The sequence below is a fragment of the Lissotriton vulgaris genome, chromosome 11 (assembly GCF_964263255.1).
Source record: "Lissotriton vulgaris chromosome 11, aLisVul1.2, whole genome shotgun sequence".
Taxonomy (NCBI): domain Eukaryota; kingdom Metazoa; phylum Chordata; class Amphibia; order Caudata; family Salamandridae; genus Lissotriton; species Lissotriton vulgaris.
In genome coordinates, this window is record NC_141699.1 from 273,644,999 (window position 1) to 273,667,907 (window position 22,909).

Genomic DNA, 22,909 nt, shown 5'->3' on the forward strand with positions numbered 1-22,909 from the left:
ATTTACCCACAGAGAAAGGGTAAAACCCCTTGTTACATCAGCCCCCTTTTCTAGCGAGTCAATATTGATGGTAGGTGAATTGCAAACACCCCAGGCTTTAAACATTCAATGCAAGGTATAGTGACAGGTATATATGAAAAGAGTGCTGTCACCAAGCATCCGGGATAGTGGCGAAAACATGACACCAGACTTTTGCAAAACATGGATCGCAGTGTCACTTGGAATGCTGCTGCAAAAAGTTCTTACCAAGTCCAACAAAGATTGGAGTGATATTGTTTGTATTTGCAGTGATTCAGCTAGGTATATGGAAAAATTGTGTGATGACCTGTCAAAATCGATAACTGAGCTGAAGTGCTTCCCTGTAAGAGATCCTTGCCACTTGCTAGATGGTATGGTGAAAGCATCTTTACAATCTTCAGAGTTAATGAAGAATGCTATAGACTTTTTAGTCCATTCTGGTGCACTGTTTTTGTAACGCACGGGAACTAAAACACAAATATTTCTCATTTTGTGCTTTGTGTGGCATCAAAGAAAGAGTCAGCCTAACTGTCATTTAGCTGGTGGTTCTCAGTCCTAGGGACACTGAATGCTATATTATCTGAAGGCAGGAAATGTGAGGATATTTGGTCGCATATTGATAATAATGTGAAAAAAGTACACTCTACTGCATTCTTACATTTTACAGGAAAACATGGCTCCTGTAGTGGACATAATAAAATAAAAAACTAGTGTCTGAAAACACCCTGGTCTACCAAATGTCCAGCATAATTGGTGTAGATGTGAAACATCTCCTTGAGAATAGGGCGGGCGACAGTTTTAGAGGCTTTGGCGATGCAACATGTTCCATGTTACAGTGCTTACCACTTGGTAAGCAAAGAAATGTTGAGGAGCAATTCAGGAAATTTATTTTACAATGTATGAGAAAATGCTTGCAATGATGCATAGAAATGCCCCTTCACCAACCATGGCATTTGAAGTAAAAGAAGCCTCACTGAAGTACATTATGCAAGTTCTAGATTCCTTCCATAAAGGGGAATTTTCTTTGGACTTTGAAAAGTGGTGCTTCATTGTTGACTGCTTCATTAACTATGAGGGCATATGCGCCCAGTTCAAAGCATTTGTTGCAGAACCTGTCCAAGAGAATCACAATCTTTAGATTCACCAGTATTGGCGTGGAAAGCCATGTCAGTGGCCAGAGTTAGCAAATTGTGTAATGGCTTTTTTGGTGTTGCCCATCTCCAGTGCCAATGTTGAGAAAGTCTTTTCACAGATAAAGGTTTACATGGGGGAAAGAGTGAGTGTGCATGACGAAAGACTCACTGGAGAAGTATTTTATGGGTAACTACAATAAGTTTGGTTTGTAAAAATGTATTTGGGCCTCATATTTGCTGTATGTACACTGTCTATATACCATACAGAAAGTAAGCAATAATTAAAGCAAACCATTCCATAAACACTGGAAAAACACTGTTTCTGTTGTTTTTAATGAGATCCAGCCGCCACATTTCCAGCACTGCTATGCTCTACAATGTTGCCTCATCCTTGAAATTTCCAAGCTAGGTGAAGCTGTCATTCCAAATGAAAAATGAACCTTAGTAGAATCCTAGGACAATTAGCTAAATCATCGACTCCACTGTTGTTTTTGTTGACTCAACGTTTTCCAGGCTATTGATTACCTAAATGAAAGAAAAGAAACACACAACACAAGACAAAGTTAGTTGTGTAGTTTATAAACTTAGGCAGCGCATAACAAAACTGATTAATGCAGCAGCAAAGGAGCACCTGACAAGCAATAGCATACTGTATAACTCCAGCTGGCAATGGAAACAGTTAGGGCCAGATTCCGACCTTACAGCAGAGAGGTGGCGTGGCTATCCATCTGCCTAAGGTCGCCGCCGCCGGCCAGATTACTACTTTATAGTGGTCTGGTGGCAAGGCGGTTGCCCCTGTAGTGCCCATTAAAAGGCGGTGGTGCCTTTTAAAAGGGCACCGCAATGGGAACGCCTCACAAGGTTCCTGCAGTGCATGGACTCGAAAGTCCATGCAGTGCAGGAACCTGTGTGTATGCATACATGGAGGCACATGTAATGCCCTTCTGTGTGCATTCACATATGTCTGAGGCACAGGGGGGCCCTGTAGGGGCCCCTTTGTTTTCTCTCTGCCAGGCTTTTCATGTCGGTGGAACCACCATGAAAAGCCTAGCAAAGAGGAAACTCGTAATATGCTTGGCGGGACTGTGGCGGCTACAGCAAGCAAACTGAGGCCTTTGACCACCTTACCTGCCCCAGGAAACAGTGATTCCCTGGCTGTCCTAATGCGCAGCCCCACTGCTCGAGTCGTAATCGGGCGGTCGGACTGCCAGTGTGGTGGTGGCTGGATCTCTCACTGCCGCGCCACAGGAATCTGGCCCTTGGAGAACTCCAACCCTGCATTTGGTATAGGACTCATACAGAACAAGACTCTTCAAGACTAACAAATGAGTTTTTGTGCAGGGGAAAACTCCTAAGAGCAGAAATGACAAATCATTAGAGACCCAGTTTATATTTATTCAATCTTGCATCTCTATACCTCAAAATATTGGCAGGCGAGAAATGATCTGCAAAGATGCCATCTGTTTAATATTTAATGTTTATTCAGTCTCACTTTCCCCTCTAGATTCACCAGTCACTACTTACTTAAAACAAAAGCATGGTGATAGGTAAAAAAAAATAAACTGGTAGAAATATCCTCAGTGTTGCCCCTGTGGTGACCAGAAGACGAAGCTTCATAGACCCCACTACAGATTGCCTTACCCATTCACAAAAGACACCATAACAAGAATCAAGATTCATGGCACAGAAGAGGTGCGCAGGCTAGATTTTCTTATTTTTTCAATAATAGGCATATGTTTTAAGGACACTCTTTCTGTATCTGTCCTAAGGTAGGTGTGACTATGCATTTAACCCCTTGCTTGCTGATGACGATCCCAGCTCGTCATGAGGCACAGTGGAGCTGTACTCATGACAAGCTGGGGGCTAGTCATAACGGCTGCGCCACTCCCCCGCCAGGTGAATTCCACACCTGTGTGCACGTTCAATGGGAGTGGGCGGATTCATGAGCACCGCTGCGCCGCACATGGCCCCCCTCCCCCCGCACAAGAGGGGAATTATGCCCATGGTTAAAGGATTAAACACACCAGTTGGTCTTACTTTGAGCTGCACTACATAAGTTTGGTATAACCATTCAGTTTATAAAAGCAGTGCAGCGATTTTAAGTTTCATGCACCATCCCAGGTTTTTATTTCCAGTGCAAAACGCCAAAATTGTGCACTTTGCTTCTATTGTTCCAAATTTATGTGGTATGTAAAATTTCCTAGCTAACGTGAAGGAAAATTTCAATTCTATTAAGGACACGAAGGTAAGGATTATGCATTTCTCTTTCCTGTATTTTAGCTCAGCAGCCAAAAGAAACATAACCCATAACTTAAAAAATGACATTTCCCATGAGTCTTTAAACTCAACATTGATTTCCACCAAAGGCCTTGCTCTCCCTGGTACACAGACCTCATCAGGAAAAGGCACTTCTTTCTTCGTGCAAATGTTATGCCATCCTCCTGTGATTGAAAACTCTCGCTTCTGTTCATCTCCTAGTGAAAAGGAAAGTAAAGTTATAAATGTACGGTTTGCTAAAGCAAATTGTACCAACATGACAGTGCTCAAGGTCTTAAACAAGTCTCATAATGGTTCCAAATATATGGCATGTATAAGATATCAAAAATATTTATCCCTAAGGTGAGTACCATTCATGAATTTAGGGTGGGTAAATTGAAATATGAAATTATTGCAGGGAGGGATAATCCTTGCCTCCATGTCCTTATATAATTGAAACTTTCCTTAAAATGAGCTAGGAAAGGTTACGTTCTATTTCAGGACCGGATGCTCAGATTGTGCAAGTTTAAAACAAATTGATCACCGGAGAAGCCATACTCCACACAGGTTTGAACTAGAATGCTTTAAAGGTAGATTCTGAGGACCAGTCTGCCACATTCACAATGTCTTCCAGGCGAACTCCTAGTGTAAAGGCTTTGGAGGCCGTAGCCCCCCTGGTGAAATGCATGACCCACTTCAAGCTGTGAGCGGTATTTGGAGAGGAAACTGACTTAAAAGGCTTTTTGAGAGCTATGAGAAGTTTTGTAATTCCAGGAGGGTGAAACTCCTCCATCATAGCTTTTAACGCCCTTAGAGATTGTACTATGCATAACTTTGGATGCTGGGGAAAAGCAAGGTAGTGAACTGCTATAATAGTAATTCATTTCTCCTCAAAATAAAAAAAGGACACCCACTCTAAGGAGAAAATTCTGGCAGATATATCTAGAGATCTGATGTCAGAGATGCATTTACAAGATATGAGGCATAGTAAAGTTGCCAACTTACCTGCAAGGAAAGGAATTCACTGTCTTGCCAAGATTCCAGAAGCTTAAGGACTCCTTTCATATCCCATAAAGAGGAATATCTGGGAACAGGGTGGTCTTGATAACTTGATCCCTCACATCACTCTACACACTAAAGGGTGTTCCCCTGCCAGGCTGAAAAGGAAATCGGCCCGACGAGATGGCTGACTGGCAAGCACTGATAATCCTGTAGGCTAAGCCCTTTTTGGCTAACTGAAAAGAAGTTAACTACGGCGACTACATCTGTCTCCACTGTATCCAGACGCCTTGGCACACATGAGAGTGACCATCTGTTCCATGCAGATTTGTACCACTTGACTGTCGTATCCACCCACGTTCTCTTGATAAAGTGAGCACCTGGTCGCGATAATCTTGGGATCTCCCAGCGTGACCTGTAATCTTCCACGTCATTTGTTGAAGTGTCCCTGCTTGTTGCCGTGAGCATCCCTTAGAAGGTTAGGATTTTGGGGAAGAGGGATTGGAGAATCCATAGAAAGTTCCAGAAGAACTGGTTACAAGATTTGTGATCTCCATAGCGGCATCACCATTACTATCTCCTGACCTGCTGATCATTGAGAAAGGTGGAAAAGTGTACCCCATTATCTGGCTTCAATCCTGTAAGAACGCATCCATGGCCTCCGCTAAGGGATCTGTGTGCCAGCTCAACAAGTATGGAGTTGATGGTGTAACCACAGGGCAAACAGATCGATGTGGCACGCCACCTATCCCTTCATCAGACCCTGCATGAACGACAGATCCAACTGCCAGGCACTGGAGTCTTTCAGATGTCTGGAATGCCAGTCCACTGTTTGATTCAGTCTCCCCAGAAAGTACTCAGCTCTCATCGAGATCTTGTGATGTAAGCAGTACTGCCAGAAGTCCTTGGCGAAGTTCGCCAGTGCCTTGGAATGTGTTTGGCCAGGCAATTTACATACCACACTGCTGATACGTTGTCCATTTTCAGTAGAAAGGAAGAGGACACTTTGTTCGACACCAGACTCCTTACCGTGACGGAACCAGCCAGAAGTTCCAAGCAGTTGCCCTGGAAAGTTTCCTCTTCGCCTGACCCTGGACTGCCTGTGGTAGTATCCCCGCTGAGGGCCCCCGCAAACTAATTGGCTTGAATCCGATATTATGATAAGTTCCGGAGTTGTTCCAAATATGGACCTTCCATTCCAGGCCTGCATATGCCCCACTCAATCTCCAACTGGGCTTCTTGGTTGAGGGAAATCTCCTCATTTGTAGTTAGGCCACATCTGAGATGCATCGCCTTCAGTCTGTGAAGGGCCCTGTACTATATGGGTCCCAGAAAAATTGCTTGTAGGGAGGATGCCAGTAGGCCTACAACCCTGGCTAGATATCATAGCAAAATCTTGCTCTTCAGCAATGCTTTTCGAAGTTCTCTGCAGGTCAAGGACATTTTTCTCTTCAGTAGTCTCAGTGACTGTTGGATCAAGTGGATGGCGAATCCCAGGAGGTCTATTCATGGTATTATATTTCATATCAGTACCCTGATATAGGTCTAGGGAACATCGTACACTTTCCCTACATCATCTCCCCGTCATTTCATATGAACGAGCCTTATAAGGACAAAACTCCAAATAAGGACAGACTGCCTTGTATTGACATAACGCCTTATAAAGACTGTAGCCTTTTATGGACTAAACCTTTCACCTAGGGTGGGGTTTCCCAATTGATATTGCTAAGACGTCATCCTTAGCACTTATGAATAATTTATGAGTATACACTACAGGAGGTCCACTTCACCTCTCCCATCGACGCACAAGGTTTAATCCCCAACGTCATCCTCATACTGAACAATGGGGAACATACGCACATAGGCTGTATAATTACAGCACCTGTTGCTATCGGAAAGCAAGAGGGAACCAAGACTTCAAGGCCGACACACTGACCAGAGACGCTGCAGCTCTGGCATGCTATCGCTCCAGCTGACAGTGGTCTGACGATCCCTTGCGGGGTGTCCAACTCAAGTCCAGGATGAAGTCCCACACTCTCACTATTCAGGTATAGATGTTCGACTAAATCCTAGTGGGATTCTTGGCTCTTAGACTTAGGTTCTAAGGCATAGGCTCTATCGCACCCACACACATGCTAGGTACACTTGGGTACATCTAGACAGGAGTACGTACTTTATTTCATAAATGCATTCTATAATCATGTATGTGTTCTTGACTATTGCAAAATAGTAGAATGATACAATTTCTTCTTATTTACTGTACTGCTGGTTCTATATCTCTGCTGCTGTATTACAGTTGTAGCAGCACACTTATTTTACATGAGAAGAACAACAGTACAATAAATCCTTATTGTAAACACGCTCAACTGTTCCTTCTGTGTATCTCTCTGAGAGCAAAACAAGCAAGCACGAGTGACTTGGTGAAAAGTAGTATATTGTTTCCACGAGTCTGAGGTTATTATGTTCTGAAGTTGCACAAACTAATCTCTCTGATAACAGGAGATTCTAGTAGCACTGCGAGTTAGTTAATGCGAAAACATTGGCTTACATATTCGGTGGGGGTGTACAGACTCAGTTTGCCAACAAGCCCACAGTATATGTTATCCGTAAACAGCGTAGGTCCTGCATGAAAGGGTACTATCGGAACTACACTACAGGGGTGAGTGGGTGACCTGGGACTTTTGGTCATTCATGATAAAACAGCAGCCCTGTAGGACAGAGCTGTAAGTTGGAGTTGTTCCTGAAGTCAAACCAGGGCCTGGGTCAGCAGAAAAATGTTGTTGAGGTACAGAATGAGTCTGACTCATCTTGCTCGCAGCCATTTCATGGCCGGGCATGGTACCTTGGTGAAGCACCACAGCGTGGATGAAAGTCGAACGGATGGCAAATGAACTCATAGATCTGACGCCTCTACTTGAACTGAAGAAAACGCAGATTAGGTGGAAAAATTGGGACCAGGAGTTATGCGTCCCTCAGCCAGTCATTTGATTGGAGGATATCTTCCAAGAGGTGCATACCCTCCATTTTAAAATGACAGTAGACCACCCATTTGTTTTTTAGGTTTATGACTGGCGAAACCCCTTGTCCTTCTTCTCTACCAGAAATAAGGTGCTGAGGAAACCCGTGGGATAGAGAGAACCTGCTGTTATTGCCCCCTTCTACTTAAGGGTACTTACCTCTCGATCTATCAACTGATCTACCTCTTGTGAGAAAGCTAAAGGGGCTAATTAAAAGTCTAAGGGGAACACTGCCACAGCTTTGAGCACCCATGCATTTCCCGTTAGGGCCCTCCAATTGTGCAGGAAAAAGCAAAGCATTCCCCCCATTGTTGGTGAGGAAAAAAAAGTATTGCTTGCTGTTAGTTTCTCCTGCCGCATTGGAAGCACCATCGAAGACACCTCTACCCCTCTACCTCATCCGGTCTCCCAGAAGGTGGAGAATCGCCCGAATATCTTCTAGTCCTGCCACAGCAGGGAATGCTTCATTTGTAGTTTGTGGTGAGCTGTACTGTACGAATGGTCAGGCAAGCATCATGAGGAGGGGAATTTTGCTGCATCCTATAAGAGACCTTTTTGCAAGCAGAACAATCCAGGGGTCCCCTTGAGCCCCCCCCCCCCCCCCCCCCCACTCCCCGGAGGGAAGGTCCTCTCTCATCCCTTCCATAGGGTAGGATGCTGGATTTGGCAGCCAGCGACAGCAGTTGCATAGGCATGGATTCAAAACCCGAGGAAATGGCTCTCTGAAAAGATGCATCTAGGACATCTACGAGCTCATCGTTAAAAGGCAGCAGTACCTGATCCTCCTCCACAGTCTCTAGAGACTGCTCTTGGGAAGTCACCATAGAAGGCACATGTATGTTAGCTTAGGCTTTATGAAGGAAACGTACTCCGGGTAAGATAAAGTTTATACTGTGGAGAATAAATATTATTATTGAGAACTCCTAGGACTCAGGGACCACCAAATGGAGTTTGCTGTGCAGAAAAACCTGAGGTGGACACAGCACGCTTGAAAGCAATTTTCCCAAACCTGGTGCTTCAATTCTCAGTGGAAGAGCACATGAATGAGAGGCGCTGGACACCTTGGAGAGCATGAGCGCCCTCTAGTTGCGCCAGTCACTACGTCAATCCCTGGAACGTTGTAGCTTACCCCACCCTCGCGGCAGCCGGGAGCCGCAGAAAACAGCTGACGCAGTCCGTGGATGCCCACTGCTGACCAAATAATCACTCATAGTGGTAACTCCTCTGAAGAGGAAGGCGAGAGGGTTAAAAACCTCCAGCATGGTAGGCCTCGTGAGGCGCAGCCTTAGTGAGAGGAAGAAACGAGGGAAAGAGGAGGCTGTGCTCGAGCGCGAACCATCCAGGTCAACAGCCCAAACACAAAAGATGTCGAAGTGCTGCCCCAGTCTAGAAATTACCTATCACACAAGCGTCGTAATCCCTGCAGTCAAGTAAATGGACAATCCTAAAGGAAACTCACCTTTCTGGCTGCTGAGCAGCGAAGAAAGACAAAGTGGTTTTCATTGATAATGACTGTATACTAGGGAGAGCAAGGCCATTGGTGGGCATCGATGTTGAGCTTAAAGACTCATGGGAAATGTAGTCCTTTGAGTTATGGGTTATGGTTATGGTCCTAACATATAATCATAAACCAGAAAATTCGCTAAGAACCTGGACTATTAGAGTTATACCCTTTTGACTACATGAAAGTTTTTTTTATGGTGAAAACATTAGCACCCAGTTTGTAGGCCGTTTTCCCTTTATCAACTTGTGGGTATCCCAGTCGTATTGAAGAGTCAGGAAATTACTTTGATTGATGTTTGTATACAGTTTTGTTCACCAGTATAGTGTACACATGCATAACTCATATGTGGCACACTATCATCACTGCACCTTTAGAAATGGCCTCAGACATTTGTCTATCCTGGTGTCTTGCTTTCTCTTCAGAACACCTAAGCTAGGCTTTAAAATACCTGGAAGCAATGTGAACAAAATAGGACTCTACACACTTTAGAATTCCAAAATACAACGTGAACAAAGCTCAACACCCATTTGGCAAGTGAAGGGGAAAATGTATTACAGCAAGTTCCCATATATCAAATTACAGTAATGTCTCCCGCATAGGCAGAGGTTGGGGAAATCGGAGCTGCACTGAACTCTCTCTCCCAGAATCCACTGGAGGTAGTGAGGGAAAGCAAAGCACTGGCTGGCAAGCTCTGTATTTGGAAGACTTAAGTGAGGGGCCGCTCGCAGCAGTCTCTGGACTTGGAGTGCCCGCAGTTATTTATTTTTTACCAGGACCCTTGGTGCAACGGAGGATCGTTTGGAACTTTGGTGCCTTCGCATTGTGGTGGAGTACTGAGCGGGAGGTCGGGACTGCGAGGACCAGCATTCCCTAATCACCTGCAGCTGGTGCCTCTTCCTATTCTCTCCCCGCCTACTTGTGGTATTTATTCACTGCCCCTCCCCGCTTCGCGGGATGGTGCGCAGTGATCCCTGTGTGGGATATTCACCTAAAGCAATCAGGGGGGACTGTGTTTTGGTGAATTTTAGTGACCCCGTGTTGTGGACTCTGCATAAAGCTAGCACCCAGAAAAACAATATTAGCTTCTGGAAGGCAGTTAATGCCCCATTCTTCCAGGAGAAGAAGGATAATGGTATTGACTTAGTAATAGAAGAAGCAACCTGGGTCAATCACTTTACTAGTCTATATGACATGGACCCTCTACCAGGGGGAGTTAAAGTGAGTAGTGGAGGAGAGGTAGAAAGTATTACATCGGCTGCATTCCCTCTGGATTTACATTTTGAACTCTCTGAGATCGAAGTAGCAATAGCCAAGAGCTCGGGCGGTAAAGCCCCGGGGCCGGACGGGGTTCCAGTTGACATTTATAAATCAAATGATAAATTATGGGACCCTCTCATGACCAATGTGTTAAACTGCTCCAACAACATAGGCTTCATAACAACTTGGCAGGAAACTATAGTGATACCAATTTTTAAAAAGGGGGACCGCCAAGATCCAAAATGTTACAGGCCCATTTCTTTATTAGATTCTTTAATGAAGGTGGCGGGAAGGGTGGTTTTAAACAGGCTACAGTCATGGGCTGCGGATATGGGTGTCCTCTCCAGTTACCAGTACGGCTTTAAAGAAGGTTTGGGCACAGTCGAGCAGGGCTTAAATTTAGCAATCTTGACTGGTAAAAATGTTGCGGCAAAGGGGGACAAGCTTTTCATGACTTTCGTCGACTTAAGCTCTGCTTTTGACTGCGTCAGTCATGAAATTTTATGGGAAACCATCTCAAATCTGGAAATTGATCCTACTATTATAAATTTTATAAAGCAATTATACCGGGACGCAGGAGCAAAAGTCTGCTTCAGCATAAAGGGGGAATGTACTCCTAAATTCCCAATTAAAAAAGGCGTTAGACAGGGGTGCATTTTGGCTCCATTTTTATTTAATTTGTATATTAACAACATAGGATCCCATTTGATAGAAAACAAGCAGGATTACCCACGGGTCAAAGGGAAGCCAGTCCCAATCCTGCTTTACGCAGATGATGCAGTCATAATGGCGCGCACGCAATTGGGTCTTCAGATGTCACTCAACTCTTTTTCTGATTTTATGGGCGCTCGAGGCCTAAAAATTAACAGCAGTAAGACATTTTGCATGTCCTGCCCAAGGAAAAATAAGGTCCGGTGCAATATCTTTTTGGAGGGCGTAAAGATTGAGCCAACCAAAACCTTCTCTTATTTATGTTATGTTATGTTATGTTATAAACCGTTTTGTAGCGCGCTCTGTTACTTGTGAGTATCCTGGCGCGGGGAAGGGATCAAAGCGGCAGAAAACAAGACAGAAGAGAATCCTCCTAACCTGCACTCGTGAATAGGTGGGTTTTCAGATGTTTTTTAAAAGCAGTGACTGTCGGCATGGAGCGAAGATGGAAAGGGAGGGCATTCCAGGCCCGAGCCACCACCACCGACAGCGACATACCACCCAGTCTGGCGCGTTTGAAGCGGGGAAGAGACAGTTTGAACAACGAGGCAGATCTCAGGGTGCGTGCCGGGATGTACTTAGTGAATCTTCTCTTCAGATATGAGGGGCCTTGGTCATGAATTGCGCGAAACGCCAGCACCAAGGCTTTAAACCGAATGCGTTGTGTTACTGGAAGCCAGTGAAGCGAGCGCAGCTCCGTGCGAACGCTCTTCCACCTGGGGATGTTAAATAATAGGCGTACAACCGCATTCTGAACAATTTGGAGGCGATTGACCAGGTATGCCGGAATGCCACTAAACAGTGCATTCGCATAATCAAGGCGAGCCAGTATGAGTGCTCTGGCAACCGACTCTCTGGCCTCCCTGGGGAGCAGGGGGAAAAATTTGCGGAGCATTTTCAGAGTGGCAAAACAAGTGCCGGTGAGTTTTTTGATGTGATACTCAAATCTGAGATCCTCCGTAAACCAAATGCCCAGATTTTTTGCAGGTCTCCCCATCTCTGTTGGGCCAGGAATGTTTGGGGGCCAGAGTGTGCTCTTGAATGAGGGGGGAAAGGAGCCGTAAAAGAGCACCTCGGACTTGTCCTCATTGCACTTCAGCTGGGCCTGTGTTAACCAGCGAAATACTGAGGACAGACACAGATGAACTGTAGATGTGTCCAGGTTGTCATCTGGCCAGGTAAACAACAGTTGGGTGTCATCAGCATACCCTAAAATTTTAGCCCCGAACTGTTCAGCTAAGTATACCAAAGGTGTAATGTATACATTGAACAGAAGGGGGCTAAGTGTGGACCCCTGCGGGACCCCTGTAAGCAAAGGTCTTTGCTCCGAAGCATACGGAGGCATCCAAACCTGCTGGGTCCTATCTGATAGAAAAGAAGAAAGCCAATCAAGCACCACTCCCCCAATACCAATGTCCGACAGCCGGCCAAGAAGGAGATCATAGGGGACAGTATCGAAAGCGGCAGAGAGGTCCAATAAATTTAGGCATAAAGTTCGACAATAATGGGTCCTGAGCCACCGCGGCAATGGCAAGGAAACTAGCATTTTCCCGAGCCATTGGTGCAGTACGAAATTTTGCTACAAAACTAGGAGGCAGACCAGTAAAAATCCTTATTGACATTTACAAGGCAAAGTGCGTGTCCACAGTAACCTATGGGGCAGGCGTATGGGGCATTACGGATTCCAGAAAAATTCAGGCGGGTGAAAACGCATTTTTAAGGTACCTTCTGGCGGTACCAAAGTCAATGTCCACATATGTCTATCACAAGAAATTGGGTATTGTTTACGTTTTGGACCTTATAAAGGTGAGCTCGGTCTTGTTGAGGCATAGGGTCTGGGTCTCAAAAGAAACAGGATTAAACAGGGAAATTATTAATGATTGTATGTCTCACGAAGGGGGCATGAAAATAGAGTGGTTAAGGTATGTGAGACGCTTCTTAATTGCTATAGGCCACCAGGATTACTTTGATAACCCATCTGGCATGGTAGGCGTCTCCAGGCAGAAACTAAAAGAAGCCTGTCTTACCCTCCTAGAAGATTGCAGGTGGCAACTGGAAGGCAAGAAATCAACTGTCATCCACAATCATATGTTGCTAGATGGCCCTGGCCTACAGAAATATTTATTTCTGACTTTAAGCAGTTTTATCCGGATGCTACTCACTCGTTTTCGAGGGGGTACCTTTTTTAGACTTGTGACTTTTCCTGAGGTAAACACCTGGTCAGAAACACTGCCCCTCTGTCCCTGTAATGATGCATCACAACAGACGACCCTACATTGCATTTTCTTCTGCAAATTTTATACCATAACCCCTTCCATGCTGCCGTCGGCCATTGGCCAACAGCAGCACTGCCTCCCCAGTGCAGCCGTCGGCCAATGGCCGACACAGCCCGCCCGTTTTGCGGAAGTGCTGCACTGCCGCAAAATTGCGGCAGCGTGGAAGGTGTTAATTAGAAAAAGGTACATTGTCAACCTACTTAAAAATTGGGGCCTAGGACAATGCAGACCGGCCCTGTTAAGACTGCAAATATTGGACGATGAGCTTACCCTTTTTAGTGTTTCCCTGTTTTTAAAATGTGTTTTAAGATTTAGACTATCAATGAACTTGAGTTCTTGATCTTAGTCATGTAATTAGTGGCTGTCCGGTTTTCATATCTCTCCTTTTATAGCACATAATGCTTAATCCATGTTAATTGAAATAATCATGTATTTATTGAATCAGCTGAAATTTGTATTTGTATTTTTTAACATATGCTTTTATGGTTTCTAAAGTGTTACTGAATAAAGCTACTTTTTGACTTTTTTTTACAGTAATGCACATGTAAAATAAATGCATATAGTGAATGTATATAAACGAGGATAAATGCATAGATAGATAACTGCATGTACACAAGAATGAATACATAGAAAGATAACTGCATGTACACAAGAATAAGGTAATTAGAACTTATAATACATCACTGGCTGTCTGTCTTGCATCATCGTGCCAGCATGACTGGGGCACCCGTTGACAGTCTTAGCAGGAGCTCTCAACTGAGAAATGGCTCTAGGCAGTGCGTCCACTCCTAGAAGATTTCCTGTCAAAGCGCGAAGAGGTCTCTTTCTTTATACTACTTAGTAATATGGAGAGAGACTTCTAGAAGCTCCCCCTCCCTTCATCTTCACTGTATGTGCGGGCTACACTCTCTGCGTTGAGGTCACTCAACGGAGCAAGCCCGCCTCCAATAGGAGCTGAGGCAGAAGTCTGCACTTTATCATTTTTGAACACTGTATACCTCCCACACTGTATCTTCTAACAGCTTATCTTTTTTTCCCCGTGAATTGAAACATTCACAATTCTGTGAGGGCCCGATTCTCAGAACTAACTTAAGACAAAATCCTAAACTTACTAGCATTTTGGTATTCGCAGAAGGCACTTACTCATTTTGGTATTCACAGAAGACATTTACTCATTAATGAGTAAGTGAAGTGCCTTCTGTGAATACCAAAATGAGTAAGTTACTCAAAATGAGTAAGTTACTCATTTTGGTATTCACAGAAGGCACTTAATCATCAATGAGTAAGTGCCTTCTGTGAATACCAAATTGAGTAAGTGCCTTCTGTGAATACCAAAATGAGTAAGTGCCTTCTGTGAATCCCAAAATGGTACTAAGTTTAGGATTTTGTCTTAAGGTATTTCTGTGAATCGGGCCCTTAGTGCGCAAATAACCTGGGCCTGCTTGTGCTCGCAGCTGTAAGACAGGCTCAGACAGATAACAAGATGAAATTGTGCTCACGAATGTAATTAAAGGAACATGGAGTCAATGGTCAACACATGATCTTGCAATGCATTAATGCCTGTAGCATTAAACCTGGCTGACATTGTTTGTGGAGGGGATGCCACAGGGTTTCATGTTCAGATGTAGACTGTTAAAATCCCCTCCTGTCCCTGAATGCCTATGCTAGTGAGCAAAGACGGACACTTGCCACCACACACAGGATTTGGGGAGAACATGAAAGGCAGTGAGAGAGAAATACTGAACTGGCATCCACCATCCTTCGAGGTTAGTCTGTTTCAAGGGACAGCACCACTATGTATAGATATAATTGAATATCTAGATCTACACCGGCTGGAAAACCGAGGTGAGATGATGATTAAGCAATCTTGCTGATAACCAAATGTTAGACTTGGCACCATTGGCGTGGGTCTCCCTTCCATCTTTTGTGGTTGCCTCATCTGTTTTGGTGCTCTATATGCTTTGGGCACTTTGCCACTGCTGTTCAGTGCCAAAGTGCAAAGGCTCCCTTTTGAAAATTGATGTAATGGATTAGTGATTTCATGATTGTGCACAGGGCCTGTAAATCAAATGCTGCTGGTGGGCTTGCAACACCGGTTGTGCCGCCCACAGAGGTAGCTTGTAAAATGTGGCCATTGCAGAGCCTGTGGGCATTCGGGGACTGCCATGTCGACTTGGCACCACACTTGCCAGTCCCCAAACCTTCCCTTTTCTGCATGTTAGTCACCCCTAAGGTAGGCCCAAGGTACCCCTGTGGGCAGGGTGCATTGTATGTAGAAGGTAGGACATGCCCTGGTGTGTGTGGCATGTCCTAATAGTGAAATACTGCCAATTTTGTTTTTCACTATTGCAAGGCTATCTGTTCCCATAGGCCAGAATGGGCAATTAGTTTAGAATATCTTATAAACATAACTGGCCCCAGGAACAAGATAGGAAAATAAAGTTTAGTATGCTTGAACTCAGAATGTTAAAGTGCACCTTTTAGTGTGGGTGATTTTTACATTCTGTTTGAAAATACCACTTTTAGAAATTAGGTATTTTCTTTCCTAACCATCCTGTGTGCCTCTGCTAAGTTTGTGTATTGAATGTCTGACTTGTGAGTGACAGGGGCTGGGAGAAGGCAGCAGCTCTGGCAGTCTGATGAGTGAGGCCTGGGCTGAATGGGACCTGATTGAATTTAGAGTAGGGGGAGGAGATTTCATTTCACCTGCCTGGGCCAAGTCTGCTTTCAACAATGCTGTCTCCGCCTCCTACCAGGAAGCTGCACCAGTGAGGAAAGAACTGGTTTTGGCTGGGTACAGACACTCTCTGCCTTCAGAGAACAAAGAATGTGTGTGTATAAAAATGGGGACCCAGACCCCAGAACTTTAGATCACTTCTGGGAAATCAAGAGAAAACCTTTGCCAAGGAGACGAGGCAGATAAGCTGAGGAGAAAAACTGCGACTGTGCTGTTTGCTGTCTGAGGTTGGTCTGCAGTGGCTGCTTGCTGTGAAGGAAAAGAGAAGAAGGACTTTGCTGTTTGCTTTGTCACATGCTTGAAGAAAAAGATCTCCATGGTCTTGAAACTGAGCTTGCCTCCTGTTCTGAAGTCTCAGGGGCACAAATACTTCACCAACAGCTCGCCTGAATTTCCTTGCTGGGAAATCTAACCTGCAGAGAGGTGCCTGCTGCTGTTTAGGACCTCTATAGACTGCTTGTCGCTGGGAGCTAGAAGATCGACGCAACGAGAAGAAGCGTGTCGCATCTGCACCGATTGCGACGCATTGCCTAGCCACGGGGAAGAAGCGTGCCGCATCCGCACTTGGTACCGACGCCTCACCGAGCAACCAGGAAGAAGCGCACCGCATCCACACCTGGTCCCGACGCATCACAGAGAAGACCGTTGCAGCACCTGTCGTGGGGCTGCAAAGAGCACACATTGTACGGGACTGTCGCATTGTCAAGTCAAGTCAAGTCATAGAATTTGTATAGCGCACTACATACCCAGAGGGTTTCAAGGCGCTTAGGAAGGGGAGGAGGATTACTTGTCAAATATCCACGTTTTAAGTTGCTTTCTGAATGCTAGGTGGTTCTGGGTAAGGCGAAGGTAATTGGGGAGTGAGTTCCATGTTTTAGCAGCCAGGTATGAAAAGGATCTGCCTCCCATGGTGGTCTTGTTGATGCGAGGTACAGTGGCGAGGGCTTGGCTGGAAGAACGTAGTTGGCGGGAGGGGGTGTAGAAGGACAGTCGTGAGTTGAGGCATTCTGGACCGATGTCGTAGAGTGATTTGTGTGCGTGGGTAAGCAGTCGGAAAGTGATCCTCTTATTGACGGGTAGCCAGTGGAGGTCTTTAAGGTGACCAGAGATGTGATCGTTGCGTGGGATGTCTAATATGAGTCTGGCTGAGGCGTTTTGGATTCGTTGGAGTTTCTTCTGGAGTTTTGCGGTAGTACCTGCGTAGAGGGTGTTTCCGTAGTCCAGTCGGCTCGTGACCAGAGCGTGGGTGACTGCTTTCCTTGTTTCGGAGGGGATCCAGCGAAATGTTTTTCTGAGCATGCGAAGAATGTTGAAGCAGGAAGAGGATACGGCGCTGACTTGTCTGTTCATTGAGAGTGAAGAATCCAGGATGACGCCTAGGTTCCGTGCGTGGTCTGTCGGGGTGGGTGCTTTTCCGAGGGCTTCCGGCCACCAGGAGTCGTCCCATGCAGAGGGGGATGTACCTAAGATGAGGACTTCTGTTTTGTCTGAGTTCAGTTTCAGACGGCTTTGTTTCATCCATTCGGCAACTTCTTTCATTCCTTCGTGTAGGTTAGTTTTGGCGGTGCTGGGGTCATTGGTGAGAGAAAGGATCAGTTGAGTGTCATCCGCGTAAGAGATGATGTTGAGGTTGTGTTGGCGTGCGATGGCCGCGAGGGGGCTCATGTATACGTTGAAGAGGGTGGGGCTGAGTGAGGATCCTTGTGGTACGCCGCAGATGACTTCAGAGGCCTCGGACTTGAATGGTGGAAGGCGGACTCTCTGGGTTCTTCCGGTGAGGAACGAGGTGATCCATTCAAGTGCTTTTCCTTGGATTCCGATGTTATTGAGGCGTTGTAAAAGGGTGCTGTGGCAGACTGTGTCGAATGCTGCAGAGAGGTCAAGGAGGATGAGGGCGACTGTGTCTCCATTGTCCAGTAGAGTTCGAATGTCGTCTGTTGCTGCGATGAGGGCGGTCTCAGTGCTGTGTTTTGCTCGGAAGCCAGATTGTGAGGGGTCGAGGGATTTGTTGGCTTCGAGGAAGGCGGCGAGCTGGTTGTTGACCGCTTTCTCGATGACTTTGGCCGGGAATGGAAGAAGCGAGATGGGGCGGTAATTTTTGAGTTCGGTGGGGTCCGCTGTGGGTTTTTTCAGAAGGGCGGTGAGTTCAGCGTGTTTCCAGTCTTCCGGGAAGGTGGCGGAGTTGAAGGAGCAGTTGATGACGTCTCGGAGGTGCGGTGCTATGACGGAGTCTGCTTTGTTGAAGATGTGGTGAGGACATGGGTCTGTGGGGGATCCTGAGTGGATGGAATTCATCAGGCGGATGGTGTCCTCAGTGGAGATTGGGTTCCAGTCGTTAAGGGTGTTCACGGGGGGAAGATGATCAGCAAATGGTAGGGTGGGTTGGTTTCCGGGTTGGTTGTCAAAGCTGTTGGGGATGTCTGCAATCTTGTTGTGGAAAAATGAGGCTAGGGAGTCGCAGAGGGTTTGAGAGGGGGTGATGTCGTTGGAGTTGGCCGAGGGATTTGAAAATTCCTTGACGATGTTGAAAAGTTCCTTGCTGTTGTGAGCGTTGTTGTCAAGTCGATCCTTGAATGCTGTTTTCTTGGCTTTTCGGATTAGTTGGTGGTGAGTGCGGGTGGCGTTTTTGAAGGCGTCCTTGGTGCTGGTGGTTGGGTCTTTTTTCGAGGCCTTTTCAAGGGAGCGGCAGAGTTTCTTGGACTTCTTGAGATCATCGTTGAACCATGAGGCCTTCTTGTTGCCAGGTTTGTTTTGACGTTTTTTCAGTGGTGCTAGGGTGTCAGCGGTGTTGGATAACCATAGGGTGAGGTTGGCGGCGGCTTCGTTAGCGTTAGAAGAGAGGGCTGGGGTGTTTTGAAGGAGCGATGCGGAGATTTGGTCCGTGGTGATTTTGTTCCAGTTTCTTTGCAGGGTAGGTTGGAGGTGGATGCTGGGTTTTGGTTTGTTGTAGGTGAAGTGAACGCAGCTGTGGTCAGTCCAGAGGAGGTCCGTGGTGTGGCTGAAGGAGACATGGTTGCTGGATGTGAAGATGGGGTCGAGTGTGTGACCTGCGATGTGGGTGGGGGAAGTGACTAGTTGTTTAAGTCCGAGGTTGGCGAGGTTGTCCACGAGGGTGGCGGTGTTGCGGTCGTTGATCTTTTCGAGGTGAAAGTTGAGGTCTCCCAGAAGGATGTAGTCTTTGGAGGGGAGCACGTGTGGGGTGATGAAGTCCGTGATGTCTTCACTGAATTTTGCGCGGGGTCCTGGTGGTCTGTAGAGGAGGGTGCCTCTGAGTGTGGTTTTGGGGTCGATGTGGATCTGGAAGTGAAGGTGTTCGGAGTTGGCGAGGTTGGCGTCAGAGCTGGTTGATATGCGGATTGATTTCTTATGGACGATAGCGATTCCTCCTCCTGTGTGGCTGGTACGGTCTTTGCGAGTGATCTTATAGTCTTCAGGGATGGCAATGGTGATGTCTGGTGCGGAGGAAGCATTCATCCATGTTTCCGTGAGGAAGGCGATGTCTGGAGAAATGGTGTCTAGTAGATTCCATAGGTCAATGGCGTGCCTGTGGACCGATCGGGTGTTGAGAAGGATGCATTGTAGGTGGTTAGGGTCGGGAATCTGTGGTGTGGTCGTAGCGGAGATGTTGTCGGTGCCGCTGAATTTGCAGGAGAAGCAGGAGAAAGGTCCATGGGTTAGTCCAGGGGCGGCTTGGACGCAGTTGGGGGCGCGACCGGGGTTAAGGGCTAGGAGGGTGGCGGCATCGTAGGTAATGCGGGGGGGCTGGGCAGCGCGAGGGGCAGGGGGTCTGGCGCTGGGCGCGGTCCAGGCGCGGACGGGCGTAGACGGGCTTACCTTTGGCGCACCTTCGGCGTGGCCGTAGCGCGTGGACGCTGCGCGTGGGGACATTGGCCATAAATGGATGTTGGAGGGGGCGGAGCGTGGGAGGGTCAGCAGCTGGGAGGCGGTAGCGGGGAGGAGGGGCGGGCCAGGAAACTGCAACCAACAAAATGGAGGGTGAAAGTGTAAGTGAGGCAGGGGCAGCAAATGGACCAGCAGGTCGGAAAACAACACAGCGTCAACACAGAGTCAGTATTGTCAGCTAATGGGCAACCAAATGCAGCATAAGCACACAGGCACAGCGCTATTTAAAATCGGGCGCTTAAGGGCTAAGAATACAGTATAAGCACACAGGCACAGCGCAAAGCACAAAGTAAACACAGCGTCTGCACAAAGTACAGCGCTAGTCACCCAAATTCGAGCTGCGGCGCCCACAGTGCGTGAGACCAGCGAGGGAGGGAGGGAGGGAGGGAGCGACCGTTCGGGAGCAGGTCCAGGCGGTCACAGTGGGTCAGGGGACGAGGCGATCCCTGTGTTCGTGGGTGGGAGGGGCAGCAGCTGGGAGGCGGTAGCGGGGAGGAGGGGCGGGCCAGGAAACTGCAACCAACAAAATGGAGGGTGAAAGTGTAAGTGAGGCAGGGGCAGCAAATGGACCAGCAGGTCGGAAAACAACACAGCGTCAACACAGAGTCAGTATTGTCAGCTAATGGGCAACCAAATGCAGCGTAAGCACACAGGCACAGCGCTATTTAAAATCGGGCGCTTAAGGGCTAAGAATACAGTATAAGCACACAGGCACAGCGCAAAGCACAAAGCACAAAGTAAACACAGCGTCTGCACAAAGTACAGCGCTAGTCACCCAAATTCGAGCTGCGGCGCCCACAGTGCGTGAGACCAGCGAGGGAGGGAGGGAGGGAGCGACCGTTCGGGAGCAGGTCCAGGCGGTCACAGTGGGTCAGGGGACGAGGCGATCCCTGTGTTCGTGGGTGGGAGGGGCAGCAGCTGGGAGGCGGTAGCGGGGAGGAGGGGCGGGCCAGGAAACTGCAACCAACAAAATGGAGGGTGAAAGTGCAAGTGAGGCAGGGGCAGCAAATGGACCAGCAGGTCGGAAAACAACACAGCGTCAACACAGAGTCAGTATTGTCAGCTAATGGGCAACCAAATGCAGTGTAAGCACACAGGCACAGCGCTATTTAAAATCGGGCGCTTAAGGGCTAAGAATACAGTATAAGCACACAGGCACAGCGCAAAGCACAAAGCACAAAGTAAACACAGCGTCTGCACAAAGTACAGCGCTAGTCACCCAAATTCGAGCTGCGGCGCCCACAGTGCGTGAGACCAGCGAGGGAGGGAGGGAGGGAGGGAGCGACCGTTCGGGAGCAGGTCCAGGCGGTCACAGTGGGTCAGGGGACGAGGCGATCCCTGTGTTCGTGGGTGGGAGGGGCAGCAGCTGGGAGGCGGTAGCGGGGAGGAGGGGCGGGCCAGGAAACTGCAACCAACAAAATGGAGGGTGAAAGTGTAAGTGAGGCAGGGGCAGCAAATGGACCAGCAGGTCGGAAAACAACACAGCGTCAACACAGAGTCAGTATTGTCAGCTAATGGGCAACCAAATGCAGCGTAAGCACACAGGCACAGCGCTATTTAAAATCGGGCGCTTAAGGGCTAAGAATACAGTATAAGCACACAGGCACAGCGCAAAGCACAAAGCACAAAGTAAACACAGCGTCTGCACAAAGTACAGCGCTAGTCACCCAAATTCGAGCTGCGGCGCCCACAGTGCGTGAGACCAGCGAGGGAGGGAGGGAGGGAGGGAGCGACCGTTCGGGAGCAGGTCCAGGCGTTGCATTGCATAAAGACGACATTTTGTCGCATCACACCAGATCGTCGAGAAGCCGTCTTTTCGTATCGTAACCGTAACTCAGTAAGAAACCAACGCATCCCCTCCTCTCCGGTTAGGAACCGACACATCACCTCCCCTGCACTGCAGTAAGGAACTGACGGATCATCTACCCAGAAGCAAGAAACTGACGCATCACCTTCCCAGCGACCCTTTTGTTTGTTTTGCGTGACGCATCCCAGGTACTTTGTTGGGAAAGTGTAGCATTTACATCTTGCATTGAACTGAACTATTTCTACCATTTGAAAGCCTAATTTTGAATACTGTATTGTGCATTTTTGTCGTTTGGTCTTGTGTAGATAAAGATTACTTATTTTTCGAAACTGGTGTGGTGTCCATTTGTAGTGTTTTCACTGTGTTACTGTATGTGTTCACAAATGCTTTACACATTCCTCTGAGATAAGCCTGTCTGCTCGTGACAAGCTACCAAGGGGGTGAGCAGGGGTTATTTTAGGAGTGTATCACCCTTAACGTGACTAGAAGCAAAGGTTCCCTATTTGGACAAAGGTGCCTTCCTCTGCCAACTAGAGACCCCCATTTCTAACAGCAAACTATATAGCACAGATGGAATTGTGCTTATCAGTTCTAGCAGTGGGAAGTGCTGTTACATGCCCAAAGCTGACCAGGATACAAATCAAAGGTCCTAGAATTCTGGTTAGATTCTACATAAAGAGGGGCTAGAGGAGCACAACACAAGGCAAAGCAGGAGCATGGAGGGAAACCCAGGGAGCTGAAAGGGGAAGTAAAACATGTGTTTGAGGAATATAATTATTTGTGCGACCTAGAGCGTAAGTGGCTAACCAACACATTGCCTAAGACTCTCAGTAGGTCTGAATAGTGCCCTACCTCTCTTCACCAAGAAGTGACCCAAAACCCAGAAGTCAGTAACTATTGCTTTAATGAAGTTAGCCATTTAATGTCCCAGCCCTTCTCAACTTCCACGTGGCCTTTCTCCAGGATCCTTTCACCTGATGTTTCACCTAAATCCTTAAAGTACCTGCTCTGAAAAATGAATCCTGGAGGAACAGTGTTGAGCCCAAGTTTTAGTGGACGCTGCTTGTTAAACGTCTTTACTAACCTTTGGGTGTGTATTAATCTACTGGTTCCAAAGTTATATTTGACAAATCGTAACTTTTCCAGGTCACTAGGTATTGTAATTGACCACAAAAGATACAAAAAATCAATGATTTCTTCAACTTCATATAAAGGGGACCCATCCACTAACATAGTTGGTGGTTCACTGGGAGTAACAAGAATGACTTTTTATTGGGACACAAAGAATACG

At 47.0% G+C, this 22,909-nt stretch overlaps 1 long non-coding RNA gene across 1 annotated transcript in view; it reads right to left on the bottom strand.

The window, feature by feature from the left end:
- Positions 1-1,463: 1,463 nt before the first annotated feature.
- Positions 1,464-22,909, bottom strand: part of LOC147679651 (uncharacterized) — a 325,346-nt gene continuing 303,900 nt past the window's right edge. Inside the window, exons 5-6 of the long non-coding RNA XR_015300895.1 lie at positions 3,543-3,625; positions 1,464-1,676 (exon numbers count right to left, since the gene is read on the bottom strand). This is a non-coding gene — a long non-coding RNA (uncharacterized LOC147679651). The remainder of the gene's footprint in view (positions 1,677-3,542; positions 3,626-22,909) is intronic.